Source organism: Bicyclus anynana, chromosome 27 (assembly GCF_947172395.1).
Source record: "Bicyclus anynana chromosome 27, ilBicAnyn1.1, whole genome shotgun sequence".
Taxonomy (NCBI): Eukaryota; Metazoa; Arthropoda; class Insecta; order Lepidoptera; family Nymphalidae; genus Bicyclus; species Bicyclus anynana.
Window position 1 is genome coordinate 4033171 of NC_069109.1, and position 20505 is coordinate 4053675.

At 33.3% G+C, this 20505-nt stretch overlaps 1 protein-coding gene across 2 annotated transcripts in view; it reads left to right on the plus strand.

The window, feature by feature from the left end:
* Positions 1-20505, plus strand: part of LOC112050699 (uncharacterized) — a 52151-nt gene that overhangs the window by 508 nt on the left and 31138 nt on the right. The window contains exon 1 of one of the 2 annotated variants that reach the window (XM_052890443.1): positions 1419-1510. The exons of the other annotated variant lie outside the window; for it this stretch is intronic. The gene's annotated coding sequence lies outside the window, so the exon portion shown is untranslated. Of the gene's footprint in view, positions 1-1418; positions 1511-20505 lie in introns of those variants that run through there. 2 annotated transcript variants of the gene reach the window in all.

A 20505-nucleotide genomic window follows, 5' to 3' on the forward strand; every position in this document is an offset into this window, starting at 1 on the left:
AGGAAGTCCTAAGAAACAGCTCCGATTTTGATGTTTTTTTAAAGTCATGTTTTTATATGCTATTTAAAATCAGATATGTTTTGGTGCGGGGACGAACTGATTTTTATTGTTCAAAAATATCTACGCTATTCATATATAAAAGGAGTTTTAAACCCACGTCTTACTAGACACGGGCATAAGTTAGTTATTTCTGCATATCGTCTCCAAAGAGTAAAAAAATCTTTTGTAGGTTTGGGTGTACTCTTCTATAACAAGATCCTCAAGACTGATGGACCTGCCAATGCATAGCTTTAAGCAATGTGTTAAAAAACATTTGCTTAGTCGAGGTTACTACAACATTGATGAGTTCCTTAATGATAAAGTTGCTTGGAGGCCTTTGGATCAGCTTCCACCTTCACACAGGAAGTAAAAGTATAAGAAATTGTAATATTGTCATCAATTGTAATTATAATATTATTGTATGATTTTTTTTTGCAATTCTGACCCTTTAAATCCCTGTAGCTCCGAAAGTAATGATCGCGGATACCCTGTTACTTTTACAAAATTGCTTTACTATTAGCATACTCTTAATTTATATACAATTTAAAATACTGTCATCATCCCTATTGAACTTTCTACAGATTTATTATAATTATTGAAAAGAAAATACTAAAGACAAAGAAACATTACATATTTTATTTCCTTATTTTACCTTACAATGTTATCCTATTCGTAAATTCATCATTAATCCTAACCATTCTAACCTAATCACAATAATAAATTGAACAATGGCTCACCAATTTCAACCTCTGTGTTGACCACGTTTGTAACAGAAACTGCGTTAAGTAACATGTATTTGATTTACATAACAGCCAAACTTCCACCAAAAATACATCAGGAGTCCGAGATTATTTTGATATGTATTATATTCATTATTGTAGGTATTTGTGTAATATTGTTTATGTATTAGGATGTAAATTATTTGTATGTATGTGTATTACTAATACTATGGTTATTTTTGTTTTACGCCACCTGCTGATGTCCTTAAGTTTTCCTAAACCGAAGGTTGCCTGGAAGAAATCGCTACTTAGCGATAAGGCCGCCTTTTGTATGCTGATCTCTTCCTATTTTGTTTTTTATTTCACTTGTTTTTGTCTTTGTGGTGTGCAAATAAAGTATATTTATCTTATCTTATAGTAAAAAGCCCCAAGACAACACACTGCTCCCTTTTATAGATTTTGAATATTAATAACAAAAGATAATTGACACTCTCTATTTAAATTTCTGTTTAGAATAATTACAATTTATTTTTAATTTTTCAAGTAGGTTTAATAGATACTTTCCGAAAACCATGACATTATAGATAGATTCACTGACCTTGTAATATTATTCTATTCGGTTTTAAGTCACCTTAGCGGATTCAGATTCAGATTGGTTGTAAACATATTGCAGTAAAGACGTGTGATTGCCTTGCATCGTATTGTGTTAGATGTTTTCTGTGGTTCGGTTGGTGTTTACTTAACATTTGTCTGTGAGTATTATTAAATTATTATTAGAAATTGCGCGTGTCAATATTACTGTATACTGTATGTAACAGAAGGTGGGAGAAGTAAAATAATATTTTCACTGTACACAAATTTATTCGATAACAATTTCAGCATAGCTTCCGCTACAATGTTAATATTACATGCTGACGGTAGTATATGGATGAATCTGCCAAACAACCCTATATTTTTAACCGACTTTAAAAAGGAGGAGGTTCTCAATTCGGTCGGTATTTTTTTTATTTTTTTTTCATGTATGTACACCGATTACTCAAAGACGCCTGGACCGATTTCAAAAATTCGTTTTTTGTTTGAAACGGTATAGTCCCCATTTGGTCCCATTGCCATCATGTCAAGATCTGATGATGGAATCCTGGAGGAATTGAGGAGAACTTTCAAAAATTATGTGGGTGTCTAGTGTGTTCGTAAACTTTTCCATTTAGTACTTTTAAGCACTACAATTTCATGAAGGTTTAAAATCGATCTGATGATGGAACTTTAAAACAGACGAGAGAACTCCTCGGCGATTTACAGCAGTTACCTTGTGTTTGGGCTTGATTAATTTGTATTGCTGAGAATTTTGTACCAAGATGGGTTGTGACTGTCATTAGGGGTCTGATGTATTCGTTTGAGATGAAATTTTACACTAAAAATGGAAAAATAATAAAAATTTTAATAAAAAAAATACAACCGACTTCAAAACCTAAAAACGTACCCACTAAACTAAAAAGCGAAAAATAACATCATAATATCTTCTACCTTCTGATCAGTATGAAGGCGGTGCTTAGCTGGTGTTGTCTAAATTTAAGCCATTTCTGACAGGACCACATGAAACAACACTGTATGCAAAATCTTAAGCTATAAGATATTCTCACATGGCTTGAATTAATACATCACATAGCATCGCCTTCATACTGATCAGCAGGTAGAACATATTATATAATATTTGCAAAGTTAGTGTCTACTGTTGGTAGCACGAATATGTTAACAATACAAGTACGTTTTAATAATAGTTCCGGAGTATTATTATACAAACCAAACGTTATAATTCTATCTAAAACACATTAATAATTAAAGGATATTTATAACGATCGTAAAATAATATTAAAATATCGAAACACAAAGTTGAGAAATTAAATACAAACTAAATCATAACGTGACGTCACAATTGTCAAGAGTAAAATAACCAATGATGAATTTATATCATGTAAAATAAATAATTATATTTATATCAATAATTAATAATAACCTCTCCACTGTTCGGATTGATAATCATTGTTACGTAATTAAATTTAACTATAATAACCGGAAGTCATAAAAGTATGAAATGGAATGACGCTACTATACGCTAGGCGGCGACACTTATCTATACGAAATAGGCGGGAAGCAGGTACTATTTGTAACATGTATTAACAAGTTGGTTACGCTAGCGTTTTTACCTAACATACCTTACTTGTTTACTCAGACCAATTATTGTATAGGACCTGCCTCGCTAGATGTTACTTTTCTGTCAAAGTATATGATCAACGATCTAATGTGATTATAAAAATTGTCTCTAAAGTATCGACTTTTTATAGTTGTAATCGTGTTCGTCGGTTAAAGAGCTTCGTAAAAATACCTTTCTGTCTAATTGAATTGTGTAAAAAATGGGCAAAAACTTCTAGTTATAGAATATATACCAAATCTATGCTCATTTTCCTCAGAAAATGACAGACAATTTTGTTCGTGACTATGAGTGCAATACAGGTCCTTCTATAATTGGTCTGAGCCTGTTTACCTTACCTAAACTATTAAACCTGAAGTCCCTAGCCTTACCTTAAAATAAGGCACAATATATACCTACTGGCCACACCATATTGTGGCTAGCAACACTGCGCAGTCAGTACGAAACCTACCGCGGTGATGCTATAAGCCGTTAAGTACTATCGAGAACTGCCACGTGTGAATGCGAAGTGCATTTCGGGATGGTGATGATATAAGCCAACCGTTCAGTGTGAACTTAATATAAAAGTGTAAATGTGTGCCTAAACTGTACTCTCTATTGTCTCGGGGTTTCTTAACTGCTGTATTCCTCGAGTAATCATCATAAATCCCAATTTACAGTCCATTTTGAAGTATACAATAGCGCAGGCATTCTGGACACGCTGTATTAGCTTTATAGTTCTAACTAGCAATCTACCACCAAATACTGTATCAGCATATTTAAGTTTTGATAACACCAGCGACTCGCACAGTTTATTCCTTAGTTCTATGCCAATATACTGTCTGATTTGTAAATTATGTCCACGAGACAGTTGTAAACCGTTCTTCAAAAAATTAAACATATTAATGGTACCATCATTATATATTTACTAGCGGACGCCCGCGACTTCGTCCGCGTAAAAATCGATGTCAATTTTCAACCCCTATTTCACATTCTATTTTGCAAGTTTTATAACTTATACCTAATAAATAGTCCACTTATCATTTTACATTTACAAATGTACCTAGAAAAATTAAGGACTTTCCGTACCAACTTTCTACCCCTACTTCACCCATTTCTGATTTTGTTTTCGCGACAAAAAGTATCATATTATCCTTCTACGTATTATGGTCTCATAAAGTTTGTGTGTCTTAAGTATCATAAAGTTTGTGGTTGTCGGAGGTAATCTTTGGATCTACTGGACCGATTTGGAAAATTGTTTCACCAATAGAAAGCTACGTTATTTGCAAGTGTCATAGGCTATGTTTGATCCCCATATTCACACGGGAACGGGAACTACGTAATCGAAAGCGCGAGGCGTCATGTAGCGGATTTTCTGCGTCTTTTAGAAATTTTGTATTATCTCCAAAACTATTTAACTAATTAACATACTCTGGGCAAATCTTATCTCCATAATATCCTTGTGATTATTAAATAATTTATTTTGATAAGGATTTAAGTTAAGTAGCATAAATAATGACGCAAACCTAAGTATATAAAAATAATAATTTTTAAAACACAAAAGGTACTATATCTGCTAATATATAGAAGATAGATATAATATGGTGTCGCGGACTTTTTTGTAGAACTTTTAAAGATACATAAAGCCTCCAAACATTAATTTCAATTATACACAATGGTTAAGGCAGCGCATGCGAATAAGTCTGCTTAAGAGGATTTTCGGTCCGACCTGTATGACAAAAACTGTGTTAACTCGGCTAATATATATGATTCTAATATGGTCTACTGGTGAAAGAATTTTTGAAATCGGACCAGTAGTTCCAAAGATTACCCCATTTAAAGAATGTTACAAACTTACAAACTTTACCTCTTTATAATATTAGTATAGATGAAGTAGTCATGTTTGTAGTTAATAACAAAAAAAAATTTATACCTTATGAAAATAAACGTGACAATGATAAACTTAGATGCGAACAACATAAAACTACTCTGTACCATAATAGTTTATTCATTGCGACAGTAAGAATTTATAATAAGTTACCAAAAAAAAATTAGGAAAGAAAAGAATATAAATTGCTTTAAAAATTATTTATGTAAATATCAAACTCATCAGGCATTTTACAGTGTAAATGAATATTTAAATTGATATTATTGTTATTTTCATACATATTTTCAATTTTTCTTTTACATAAACAATTTTTTTTTTGTCACATGTTTAATCTTTTCCTACTATAATTGAATATATTTAAAATGAACACACTAACTATTTTTAGTAATATAATTATAAAATTACTAGCCGCCGCGGTTTCACCCGCGTGGTTCCTGTTCCCGTAGGAATACGGGGATAATATATAGCCTATAGCCTTCCTCGATAAATGGGCTATCCAACACTGAAAGAACTTTTCAAATGGGATCAGTAGTTCCTGAGATTGAAACAAACAAATTCTTCGGCTTTATAATATTAATAGAGATTGTAAAGATGTAAATTTTAAATGATGAAATTGTCATTTGAATTAATTTAATAACACATACTTATAATAATTTGCATGCCAAATTGGCAAGATACATTTACCATCTACATCTACCGACCACCTGTATATATAATGCATGTATCTGCAAATAAATAAATTGATTGAGTGATTAGCTCCTGAACGTATGAAGCGAATTCAATGGTGATGACTAGGTTTTAATATATTGATTTTTATGATACATTCGGGTAAATAGAGTCAATGTTAACTAATTTAGACATAAAAAGCAAAGATTGACTGGATATTTGCAAAATAAATAAGATTATAAAATTTCAAAATCTATTAAAAATCTTTTATCGTAATTAGATGAAAATTCATACAGTTTTAGCTTCCTTACATTAACTGTGACATTTTTTAATATATGAACTATAAACATAAACGCAGAAATAACAAAGATATAAGTAATTTTGTTTAAACGCCCATACAAATCTAACGATCATTAATTGCCTACGACGTCATAAGTGCGTACCATTTTGTATGGGGCGTTTTTCAGGGATCCGCGGCAGCGCCGCAAATCTGACCCTTTAAATCCCTGTAGCTCCGAAAGTAATGATCGCAGATACCCTGTTACTTTTACAAAATTGCTTTACTATTAGCGTACTCTTAATTTGTATACAATTTAAAAAACTGTCATCATCCCTATTCATTTTATTTTTGTATGAAAGGTGACTTACGGACGAGTGAATGATGAAACTCGGTCAAGCCGTTCAAAACTTGTGGGGGGTGAAAGTGGGGTAGGACAACGGAATGTGTGCAAATATAATCGAGTGGGGTCGCAAATGAAAGCGCACTGAAAGAGAATATTGATGACTTGGTCGAGAGTGTCGACCGTCGGGGGCTTTTCAAAATATTCAATTTTATGTTATTTTAATTTGCCATAGTTTTCTTTGTAACAAATACATCATTATATCAGCCGATGGAGTCCATTGCAGGACATGGGCTTTTTGTAGGGACTTCCGAACATCACGACCCTGAGCCACTGCATCCAGTGAATGTCTGCGACTCGCTTGATGTAACCACCTGGTGCTTAATTCATTAGTTAGTTGACATATATGAAATTGAGATTTTAATTAACAAATTTCATCCGGTGCCGTCTGATAACCCTTCGTGGATATCATACAGTAGGTAGATGAAATTTCTCAGTTGAATGGGGATGATGACTAGGTTCGAATATATTGATTTTTATGATACATTCGGGTAAATAAGGTCAATGTTAACTAATTTATACATAAAAAGCAAAGATTATCTGGATATTTGCAAAATAAATAAGATTAAAAAATTTCAAAATCTATTGATTTTTTTTATCGTAATTAGATGAAAATTCATACAGTTTTAGAAAATACATTAAATGTGACATTTTTCAATATGTGAACTATAAACATAAACGCACAAATAACAAAGATATTAGTAATTTTGTTTGAACGCCCATACAAACCCAACGATTAGCGAGCCAACGACGTCACTAATACGTGCCATTTTGTATGGAGCGTTTTTCAAGGATCCGCGGCAGCGCCGCAAATCTGACCCTTTAAATCCCTGTAGCTCCGAAAGTAATGATCGCAGATACCCTGTTACTTTTACAAAAATTCTTTGCTATTAGTATACTCTTAATTTATATACAATTTGAAAAACTGTCATCATCCCTATTCAACACGGAAATGCTGCCTGCGTGATGAGCACCCTACCAAGGGCGGCAAGTTTTGATAGGTATTTTTAGGTATTAGTTTTAATTTTATAGTTGTAGAATATAATATTTCCTTTTATTTTATTTTTATAATAAGTTTAGCCTAGTTAAGTTATTGTCTTAGCTAGTATAAATAATTGTACTATTTATGAAGTATATACATAATTTAAAATAAATATGAATTATAACAGTACATATCAATATTATAATAATAACTAAATAAAAACTAACTATGGTTAAAGCCGAAAAGGAAAAAGTATCAAAATACTTGGACCTTGCTCACGAGATCACCGCCATGTGGAATGTTGAGTCAACTATTATTGTTCCGATAGTTGTTTCAGTCAATGGTCTTATAGCGAAAAGCTTCGACCAACACTTAAGAAGCTTTCGCTTAACTGTTGGATCAAGAGTCGGATGCAAAAGGCAGTGATTCTTGAGACGGCGCGTATTGTGAGGAGGTTCCTCACTCTGGAGCCCTGACCACCGGTTGCTTGGACACTCAAATGTCCCGCAGCGGGAGGGTGGATTTTTTTTATAAATTTTTAATAGTGTTTTGTATTTTATACTTATATTGACATTGTTAAAAATTTAAATAAAAGAACTAATAAATAAATGAGAGACTAAATAAATACATATATACATATGTGGGATGTAGGTGAATTAGTCCACACAATATCAGTTCTGACATTTATTAATTTGACGGCCGCGTGGCGCAGTGGGTAGTGACCCTGCTTTCTGCATCCACGGTCGTGGGTTCGATTCCCACAACTGGAAAATATTTGTGTGATGAGCATGAGTGTTTTCCAGTGTCTGTGTGTATTTATACATTATATAAGTATTTATATGTAGTACTAGCGGATGCCCGCGACTTCGTCCGCGTGAAACGCGATGTAAACTTTCAACTACCCTTACCCTACCCCTACCCTACCCTACCCCTACCCTACCACTACCCTACCCCTACCCCGTTTTCTAATTATTATTAATATGAACTTTATACAACAACAATAAAGCTCAAATTGACTACGGTTTATTTAGAAAACATTTGTATGGGAAAAAGAAAAGGGCTATTTTTATGGTTTTTCCGGCAATTATTCGAATTTTTCTCACCGTAAAAACCATCTTATAACTTCAACGAACATTTTAAAAAAGAATTGACCAAATTGGTCCAGACGTTGTTGAGTTATGCGCTTACCAACGCATTTTGGGATTCATTTTTATATTATAAGATATAATTGTGTATTAATATTATAATATCAACTATCTTAGTACCCATAACACAAGCTACTCTGTATGCTTACTTTGGGGCTAGATAGTGATGTGTATTGTTTAAGTATATTTATTTATTTATTAATGAAACACATGGCGCTAGCATAAGTAGGTACGCAATGTTCATTAGCGGCGTTATGCAACTAACTATAATACACTGTAATCTTTGGACTAACTTCTGTCACTTCTGTCGAATACTCTCGAGGTGAGTCAACGCAAAACCGGCTTATAGATAAGAAGCTAGGTCACCTAGGTGGACGGTTTGATGCTCGCGAAGTTAGGATGATTATGCAAGTAATATTTATGATTATGTATTGCTGTTTTTATGTAGTTTGTGTATATAAGTTATATATTACTGTAGTTATTTATATATATTTACTTAGGTGTCTATTTATCCATTCATTTCTGACAACTGTAGTATTGACATACATATAATAGGGATGATGACAGTTTTTTAAATTGTATATAAATTAAGAGTATACTAATAGTAAAGCAATTTTGTAAAAGTAACAGGGTATCTGCGATCATTACTTTCGGATCTACAGGGATTTAAAGAGTCAGATTTGCGGCGCTGCCGCGGATCCCTGAAAAACGCCCCATACAAAATGGCTCGAAAAAATGACGTCATAGGCAATGTAATGATCGTTAGATTTGTATGCGCGTTCAAACAAAATTACTAATATCTTTGTTATTTGTGCGTTTATCTTTATAGTTCAAATATTAAAAAATGTCACATTTAATGTAAGGAAGCTAAAACTGTATGAGTTTTCATCTAATTACGATAAAAAAATTTTAGTAGTTTTTGAAATTTTATAATCTCATTTATTTTGCAAATATCCAGACAATCTTTGCTTTTTATGTATAAATTAGTTAACATTGACCCTATTTACCCAAATGTATCATAAAAATCAATATATTCAAACCTAGTCATCATCCCCATTGACTTACAATAATGACATGTTATAATAGTAATAACATAATATTTTAATTGTAGTTGTATTGTAATCTATAATAATGTAGTTTGTTTTTTTTTTTGTATTTTTTTAGATATCATTTATTTGTTTTTTTATATTTAATTTTATGTGACTTGTTTTTTATTACCCGACTGCAAGAAGGGTTATGTTTTTCGCGCGTATCTTGTATGTATGTATGTATGTAATATTCTTTATTACCTCATATCTTCCAAACCGCTGGACGGATTTCCGTAATTAAGCTATCATTTGTGTCAATAACCCAAGTGTTCTTAGATAGGTGAAATAAAAAAAAAACAACAAGATGACTCTGAGACGCTATAGACTCGAGGTGAAAAAAAATTTTTTTTTTTACTATTGCAACATGGGTATCAAAATCAAGGGCTTTTTGTGAGGAATTCAAAATGGTATATCATAGCCATGTTAAAAAAAACTATAATTAGAAAAACGTTATTTATTAATTGTCTATACAAAATACGCGAGGCGGATGACTATAAGGTGCGAGGTTTATGAAGTGAAGTTATATAACACCTAAAATATACAAAACTAAATATATTGATTATAAAAATCGGACAAGTGCGAGTCAGATTCGTTCCGTAGATCTTTTTGAATATTTACTTAACCTCGTAGGACGTAGGTGTACATTATCGTACTTTGTAATATGTAACCAACAAATAAATCCGAAATTCACCATCTATCGTAACTAAAAAGGTGTGAAATAAATTAATTAATTAAACGACTGTTTTTTAATTGCTTTCTACACTTCTGGACTGAGCTTGTTTTTTTTCTTTTCAGTTTTTGTATAATTTATGCAGTCGGGTTTTTTTATTTGTTTAATTAATTAATTAATTTTATTGCTTTTAGTTTATTGTAGTCTGACATTATTTGCATATTAATTTGTATTGTTTAATTTCATTCATTTCTGACAACTGTAGTATTGACATAATATTAATTTGTGTACGCTGTGTTAACCTATAATTAGCTGTGCAATAACTACTCATACATTTATTTCAATGTAAATCATTAACATGTGAAATAGCTGTTGGTTATCCTAATAAAAAAAATGAATAAATAAGCAATTATTAAATAATTGCTTATTTATTCATTTTTATTCCCACATGTTAGTTTAAATTATAATCTATATCTATACTAATATTATAAAGAGGTAAAGTTTGTAAGTTTGTAAGTTTGTCACATTTTTTAAATGGGGTAATCTTCGGAACTACTGGTCCGATTTCAAAAATTCTTTCACCAGTAGAATGCTACATTATTGGGGAGTGCTATAGGCTATATTTTATATTGGTATCATATATATTAGCCGAGTTATCACAGTTTTTGTCATACAGGTTGGACTGAAAATCCTCTTAAACAGACTTATTCGCATGCGCTGCCTTAACTATTGTGTAAAATTGAAATTAATGTATGGAGACTTTATGTATCTTTAAAAGTTCTACAAAAAAGTCCGCGACACCATATATCTATCTTCTATATATTAGCAGATATAGTACCTTTTATGTTTTAAAAATTATTAATTTTATATACTTAGGTTTACCTCATTATTTATACAACTAAACTTTAATCCTTATTAAAATAAATTATTTAATAATCACAAGGATATTATGGAGATAAGATTTGCCCTTTACAGTATGTTAATTACTTAAATAGTTTCGGAGATAATACAAAATTTCTAAAAGACGCAGAAATTCCGCTATATGACGCCCGGCGCTTTCATTTACGTAGTTCCCGTTCCCGTGTGAATATGGGAATCAAACATAGCCTATGACACTCGCAAATAAAGTAGCTTTCTATTGGTAAAACAATTTTCCAAATCGGTCCAGTAGATCCAGAGATTACCTCCTACAACCACACGAACTTTACCTCTTTATATTATTAGCATAGAAGTCTCTATTTCTCTTGGTCATACCACCACTCTCGAAGCACTGGACCTATTTTGCTAAGGGTAGGAGTAAGATAGAGAAGTTACAGGGTAGGGTAGGGTACGGGTAGGGAAGCGTAGGGGTAGTGTAGTGGTAGGGTAGGTTTAGGGCCGGGTTTAGGGTAGTGGTAGGGTAGGGTAGTGGTAGGGTAGAGGTACGGGTAGGATAGAGAAGTGGTAGGGTAGGGGTAGGATAGGCGTAAAATAGGGGTACGGGTGGGATAGGGGTAGGAAAGGGATAGGGTACGGGGAGGGTAGGGGTAGGATGGGGGTAGGGTGTAGGTAAGGTAGGGGTAGGGTAGGGGTAGGGTGGGGGTAGGGGTAGGGTAGGGTAGGGGTAGGGTAGATTTAGGGGTTGGGTAGGGTAAGGTTGGGGTAGTGGTAGGGTAGGGGTAGGGTAGGGTACGGGTAGTAGTAAAGTTGACATCGAAATTTACGCGGACGAAGTCGCGGGCGTCCGCTAGTTATATCTATATATTAATTCTAATGTTAGTATGGTTAGTTATCTTCTTGTGATGTGGATCCCGTTTGGGTGAAGGCCTCCTCTTTCTTCTTCCAGTAATCTCTATCTTTTGCGAGGGACATCCATTCTCGCCCTGTTTTGATAATGATGTCATCAGCCCACCTTTTAGTTGGTCTGCCGACGCTTCTCTTTCCAGGTGGACCTTTCCAGTTTGTGACTTTTATGATCCATCTACTGTCTTTAATTCTCGATATATGCCCAGCCCATTGCCATTGCAATTTTAGAGCCTGTGTCACAGCGTCAGTGATTTTTGTTTTTTGGTCGGATAATTTCTGCCCTTATTTTTTGTATTTTCCTTAGTTTTAGTATACAAACAAAACACAATAAAAATCCCTTTGATTTAAAATCTTGCGTTTCTGTATGTTAACGTTATTCTCTAGATTTACAGAACGGATTTTTATGCGGTTTTTATTAATAATTTTGGAGGAATCTATTTTCTGTGTATCTTAACCCAATTATTAAATTTCTCCTATCTATTGTAACTATATATATATATAATTATTAAATAGATTATTGTTATTATTGGTGTGTGTTTAGAAGTGTGCTGCTATATCCATACATACATACATACATATAGATATTGAATAGAATGATTTTCTTATAGATTATTTAATAGGTCCCGACTATTTTCTAATTGCTTTCTACACTTCTGGACTGAGCCTGTTTTTTTTCTTTTCAGTTTTTGTATACTTTATGCGGTCGGGTTTTTTTATTTGTTTAATTAATTTATGTAGGTTTTATATATAGGTTTTAGTAGGTCACATTTTCAACGGTGGATATTTTTTCTCAGTGTATGATTCTGAATAATTCGATAAAAATGTGGCCTACGATTACTTAATCCATGTCAGGTTACCGTAATAATTCTCAACAATTGTATGATATTGTGAAGCGTCATAAGTGCTTTACTATCAGAATAATTATTTATTTATACTATAAATCTTAGTGGAAGACCTGCGTAATTATTGGATAGAAGCAGGCGTTACTTTGCGGAAGTTCATCATGATTATATAATGATTTATTTATTTTCAACGTCACCCAGGTCCGACAAAATACTCTCTACGTACGTTGAGAGTATTTTGTCGGACCTGGGTGACGTTGTCGCATGGGTTCGTCGACTTTTCGCGGATGATAGCAAAATAAATAATTCATTATATAACCTGCGTAATTAGCTGGAAGCCTTTGAGATGTGGACGCAGAATGCTCCGCATAAGCTGGACGGCGAAAGTGTCTAACACTGAGGTTCTTGCCAGAATGCAGAAGAAGACTGAGCTTGTTAAGACCATTAAGCAACGAAAGATATCATATCTAGGGGCCCTAGATATGATATCTTTCGTTGCTGCTTAGGTAAACAATCAGCTGACATATTATTACAATACATTATACAAACCGTATTTTTTCCTTGTTTAAACATTTACCAAAGTGCATCTTCGCTAGCTTTTATTAGATTGAGCTAATTAATAGGTGCGCGTCGCTTTCACTTTCATTGACAGTGACATGTGACGGCAGTTAGTTTGGCACACATGTAGAAGGTCAGGGCAGGTCGCGCAGGGTTTTCAAATGACTTACAACTGTAAAATATAATAAAAAAATATATTGAAATTTAAATAAATAAATAAATTATTAACTAATGTTTTAAAATTTTCAAACGAAGTGTCATATTTTTCCCAATTTTCTTGATTCCCTCTATAGAATGGATATTTCTACCGCACAACACTCAAATTCCTTTTGTCTAGAGGAATATAAAGATTTTTTAAATGGCTCACAACGGTAGATTAAAACCGCATTCCCTGACTGTCGGCTTCTTCAACGCAGACGGGCTTTTTGATAAAATACTCGCGGGTAGCGAATGGTAGTACTTTTACTGTCTCGTAAATCTATGGTTCTAACATTGTAGGTATAATTTCTTTCGTTTCATGGTTTTCGAGTTTTTTGGTACGATATTTGAATTTATCTCCTTTGGAAGGCAGTGGTCATAATCTTCCTCGGTGACCAACCGTCTTGGAAGATTTATTATAATCGACGCATAATATATTAGTTTATTTCACACGTAGCTCGTCACGTAAATCGTATATAAATTAAGAGTATACTAATAGTAAAGCAATTTTGTAAAAGTAACAGGGTATCTGCGATCATTACTTTCGGAGCTACAGGGATTTAAAGGGTCAGATTTGCGGCGCTGCCGATCCCTGAAAAACGCCCCATACAAAATGGCACGAACTAATGACGTCGTAGGCAAAATAACGATCGTTATATTTGTATGTGCGTTCAAACAAAATTACTAATATCTTTGTTATTTGTGCGTTTATGTTTATAGTTCGTTTAAAAAAATGTCACATTTAATGTAAGGAAGCTAAAACTGTATGAATTTTCATCTAATTACGATAAAATATTTTTAATAGATTTTGAAATTTTATAATCTTATTTATTTTGCAAATATACATACAATCATTGCTTTTTATGTATAAATTAGTGAACATTGACTCTATTTATCCGAATGTATCATAAAATTTTTTCTGCTGCAGTTAAAAAGTTAAAAAAAAAGGCAGCGTTTGTCTTTATATACACCGGTATTGCGAGCAGTGTTGCCAGAAGGTTACTTTTGTAACCTTTTAGGTGATTTTTTGACTGCATTGGTTACTTTTAGGTTACATTAATGAAAAGGTTACTTTTACGTGGTATTTCGGAATTTTTACAAATAACTTACAATTTCGAATACCTAAAACAGAAAAGTCGTTAAATTAAGAAATGCGGACAAGTGCTCAAGAACTCATTGATGTTTCTGTGTCAAGTCAACTACCATTCTATTAACTTTTAATACCTTTCCAGTAAAAAATATGAATAGATTGTTAAACAAGTGGCTGACACACACACAACAGATCCACTGTATAAGAGATGTTTCCTTTTTGTTCAATCTTCAAAATAAGGTCACAATTCTCACTATAAATGAAGATGTCACAATTGACGTTGTGAAATAAGTAAGTACCTACCTAAGTTGCAGTAACATTGAATTTCTTAAAAAATCAAGTATGAATTATTATTCACGTCAATTGTTTTTTAAATACTTGCTCTATAATTTTATTTTTCTTATCCCATGAGGAAAAGGCAAACAATCAGGGCCTTACATAAGATGATTCTATTTACGAGTAAAATCTTCTTCGGTATAACGTAATTTAGTACTTGTGTAGCGGCAATCTTGGCTAGTATTCGTAACTAACGTAACGTAATATATTAAAAAAAAACAAAATTACTTTAGCCCCTAGAGGCTGAAATGGTGGTTTAGCCATGCTGTGGAACGCAAAAAGCAAGAGTAGTTAGTGAAAAGGTTACTTTTTAGACAAAAAGGTTACTTTTTTTAATATTTCGGGTAATTTCTGACAAGACCCATCTGGTAACACTGATTGCGAGAAAGCCGGCAGATTGTCACTGGCATCGATAGAAGACGGACGTGTGCTGTTGGACATTATAGTGTATAATAGTTTAGTGGTTAGACGGTGACTTACTGCTATTATTACAGTAAGGACAAGGGACCTTACAAGTGGAGACGAGGTGAAAAAATAAATCTGTAAGTAGTTATAATTATTATCCGTAAATTGTTGTGTTCTGTTTTTGGTAATTGGCAAAATCACTTGCCGAATCACTTGCAGACTACGGACCCGGATCTTGCTTACCGGTCTGGTTTGCAGCGATTGAGCTTAAACTAAGTCTAGCGACTAAATTACAAAAAAAAGAGTATACTTAAAAATAGTAAAATGAATACAGCAATGCGGTTAGTCAGTTTTATTCTTGAAAAGGACAGAAGGTCGAAGTATTATAATATACATATGATCAAACGTACTTCCATGTGAAGTTCGATCATTACTATATGAGTTGCATCCTTGGAATATATGATAATACTAGCGGACGCCCGCGACTTCGTCCGCGTGAAAGTCCTACCCTACCCTAACCTACCTCTACCCCACCCCTACCCTACCCTATCCCAACCCTACCCCTACCCTACCACTGCCCTACCCCTACCCTACCCCTACCCTACTCTACCCCTGCCCTACACCTACCCTACACTACCCCTACCTTACCCCTACCCTACCCTACCCCTACCCTACTCATTAAGGCTGCACTTCTTTATTTATTCCTCCCACTGCGAGTCGCGTCAAGCGCGGCAACCGTTACACAAAAATAATCCTTAAAGCATGAATTAGTATTACGCGCGATGGCTTAGCGTATTTCATGTATAACTTTGGTGTTTCTTTACCAATTTTTATGATTCTTTTTTTATTGAATAGGTAATAATGTTAACTTTCTTATTAGGGATAAGTGATGAGTGTTATAAACATAAGAGTAGACAAATATAATTAGAAAGCTCCGAACTGCTAAGCTATCGGGAGTTACACGTGTTATTGTGAGTCAACCATAAAAGATAGACATATATATGCTGTTGTGTTTTTATAGATAATTTTAAGGAGAACATTTCCGTCATACATGATTTCTATGTACCTTTAACCATTAAGGCTGTACACGCGACGGAAGCTTAAAAAATTGAGTAACTTCTCCCGTTTTCTCAACATTTCTCTTCACTGCTCTGCTGCTATTGATCGTAGCGTAATGAAAAGTATACTATAACCTGCCCAGGAGTATGTTAAATAATTGTACCAAGTTTCGTTAAAATCCGTCTAGTAGTTTTTGTTTCTATAAAGAACATACAGACAGACAGACAGACAAAAATTTTACTGATTGCATTTTTGGCATCAGTATCGATCATTAATCACCCCCTGATAGCTATTTTGGAAATATATTTCATGTACAGAATTGACCTCTCTACAGATTTATTATAAGTATAGATATAGATAACAATTGTCTTGGAATATATGATAATATAAAAAAGTCCTTATTTACTTGGTAACTATGCGCACTATTTTTAAAGAAAATTAAAATAGGTAAGTCAAAAAAGTACTTCTTATTACTCGTAATGCCACCTCAGACCTCCATCTTGGATATCTCTCATTATTTAAGAGAAGGTATTGTAACTTGTACAAACTTTCCTTTATTATTTGGGAGATCTTCTGGCAAGGTGGGTGATCATATATTCCAAGGATGCAACTCATATAATAATGATCGAACTTCACTTGGAAGTGCGTTTGATCATATATTATATTTCCTTGCATCCTTGTTCATATATGATAATAAAACAATGGTAGATGTTAAGAGCGAAGAGAAAGGGAGAAGGTTTGGAAATAAATCATAAGTTAGTTATAATTGTGATTTTTATCATTCATTTTTATTCGAGTTACAATCAAGAACTAAATTTCTTATTATTAATGTACCTTATAACAATATAAGGACCTTCCTTTTGTAAAATCGGGCAAAATAGAGGGATGATCTTGTCTAATGAAAACCTTTTCATATTCTCTAACAATCCTAGAAGACCAAATAAAATTAATTACATAAAGCATTCATCTGCGCAATTTAATAAAAGTATTTTGCATATGGCGCCAAAAATCTATACCAACTTGCCACTACAGCTGTCAAATAGAAGCATAAGCAAACCTACACTTAAAGAAAATCTTAAAAGTTTCTAATAGAAAAATGTTACTACTCCATAGAAGAGTACTTTCCTGATGCTTCAACTAAATAGTATTAATTATATTTCTTTTAAAGTTAATGTCATTAAATTTTAATTTAATTAATTAAACAATAAACATTTGTATACTTATTAATGGTGAAACATTGTTACCTAATACATAAGAACATCTTTGTATAACTTATATACATATAAATATCTATAACTTATATCTTTGTATATATAAATGTAATGTTTCTTGCAAGTAAATGATTCTTAATCTTATTCCACTTTGCATTTTTCCACTTGATGGGATCACTTGTATGTATGTTATTATCTGTGCCCTAAGGTCTTAAACATCTGGTTTAACAGATACTATCCAACAGAACGTGTAGACATTTGGTGTGATATACTTATGTAACAGAAGGTGGGAGAAGTAAAATAATAGTTTCACTGTACACAAAATTCGATAACAATTTCAGCATAGCTTCCGCTATAATGTTAATATTACACGCTGACGGTAGTATATCAATCAATCTGCCAAACAACCCTCTATTTTATAATATTTGCAAAGTTAGTGTCTACTGTTGGTAACACGAATATGTTAACAATACAAGTTCCGGAGTATATTATACAAACCAAACGTTATAATTGTATCTAAAACACATTAATTAATTAGAGGAGATTTATAACAATCGTAAAATAATATTAAAATATCGAAACACAAAGTTGAGAAATTAAATACAAACTAAATTGATAACGTGACGTCATAGTTGTTAAGAGTAAAATAACCAATGATGAATTTATATTATGTAAAATAAATAATTATATTTATATAAATCATTAATAATAACCTCTACACTGCTCGGATTGATAATCATTGTTAATTAATTAAATTTAACTATAATAACCGGATGTCTCTCTCTGCAGGTCATCTCCTCCCGGACAAAAATCCAGGTGGGGGTACGGGCCTCGAGGCTACGCCTCCTTGCCCGGGTAAGGCGCGGGGGATCTTGTTCCCCCGGTCATGTTCTTCCAGCCCCTTTCGGGGCTGAGACCTTTCGGCCTAAGGGTAGTAGACGATGTTAATCAAAGTGCCCCGCGCGGACTGCAATTACTCGCTATCCTGCGCTGGGGCGGTGTCAAGTCCGGGACCGGATGTCATAAAAGTATGAAATGGAATGACGCTACTATACGCTAGGCGGCGACACTTATCTATACGAAATAGGCGGGAAGCTGGTACTATTTGTAACACTTATTAAACATAGAACAGTCTGATGGATCAGCAGATCTTATGATATTTGTTGATATTATTTTGACACCGTTATTATACAAAGTGGTGAAACGATTGCGACCTTAATTTCAACCACATATAGGGTACCTATCGTGTAAGTAGTCTGCACGCCAATATTTATTAATTTCTATGCAGCGGTTTAGCCACAGGAAAATTTTTTCACTCAAACAATTTTCGAAGACGCTGTAAATGTATTACAAATACCTCACGAAAATTCACTAGGTCATTCACCTTGATGAACCAAAATAACAATTTAAAATATGCGTTTTAGAAATTATTGATAACTTATAAAAAATAAAAATCCTATTGAATTTTAGACCTAATGCACATAAGAATAAAAATCCTCATCATCTTTACCATACTTACCTACAATAATAATTGGGATGATGACTAGGTTTGAATATATTGATTTTTACGATACATTCGGGTAAATAAGATCAATGTTAACTAATTTACACATAAAAAGCAAAGATTGTCTGGATATTTGCAAAATAAATAAGATTATAAAATTTAAAAATCTATTAAATTTTTTTTATCGTAATTAGATGAAAATTCATACAGTTTTAGCTTCCTTACATTAAATGTGACATTTTTCAATAAATTAACTATAAACATAAACGAAGATATTAGTAATTTTGTTTGAACGCCCATACAAACCTAACGATCAGCGAGCCAACGACGTCACTAAATCGTGCCATTTTGTATGGAGCGTTTTTCAAGGATCCGCGGCAGCGCCGCAAATCTGACCCTTTAAATCCCTGTAGCTCCGAAAGTAATGATCGCAGATACGCTGTTACTTTTACAAAATTGCTTTACTATTAGTATACTCTTGATTTATATACAATTTAAAAAAATGTCATCATCCCTATTGCCTCTCGGGCTCGGCACCACAAATTTTGTACCTATTTTTAATGTAAAGAAACGAAAATTGCGACGTTGTCAATTGGGCACTAATAGTCCAGGATCCGGGGAACATTTTTACAGTTGATCACTACCAAGTAAATTTTATGTGAGTAGCTTCGTCTTGATGAGGCATAAATAACACTGAATTTGTAGGACAATAAGGCAAAAGTTGTACTAATTAATTGTTATACAACTTATCAGCCATATTGCCCAACAAATAGCATGGTCAGTTATCTCGTTCCTATGCTCAGAATTTTTTGTTATCTAGTAACTCTGTTAGCTACCAAAATCAATAATTTTCGAAAATATAAAAGTTGAGCGCCTCATCAAGACGAAGCTACTCATGGAAAACTAACTTGATATTCATCAACTGTAAAAATACTCCCCGTATCCTAGATTATAAGGGCTTTCATTCAATATTTAGGGAAAGGGAAGGGGTAGGATACAGTTAGGGTACGGGTAGGGTAGGAGTAGGGTAGAGGTAGGGGATCGATACTGAAGCCTATTTTCTATTTTGAACCAACTTCTTTGTCTGTCTGTCTTTTTTTTGACCGGGCATCGCGCTGAAACTACAGAATGAATTCAAATGATACTTAAGACGATTTGAGACCATAATACGTAGAAGGATAATATGATACTTTTTGTCGCGAAAACAAAATCAGAAATGGGTGAAGTAGGGGTAGAAAGTTGGTACGGAAAGTCCTTAATTTTTCTAGGTACATTTGTAAATGTAAAATAATAATTGGACTATTTATTAGGTATAAGTTATAAAACTTGCAAAATAGAATGTGAAATAGGGGTTGAAAGTTGACATCGATTTTTACGCGGACGAAGTCGCGGGCGTCCGCTATTACTGCATATAAAAATCAGGCAACACATGAAACGTAATTTTTGTCTCTG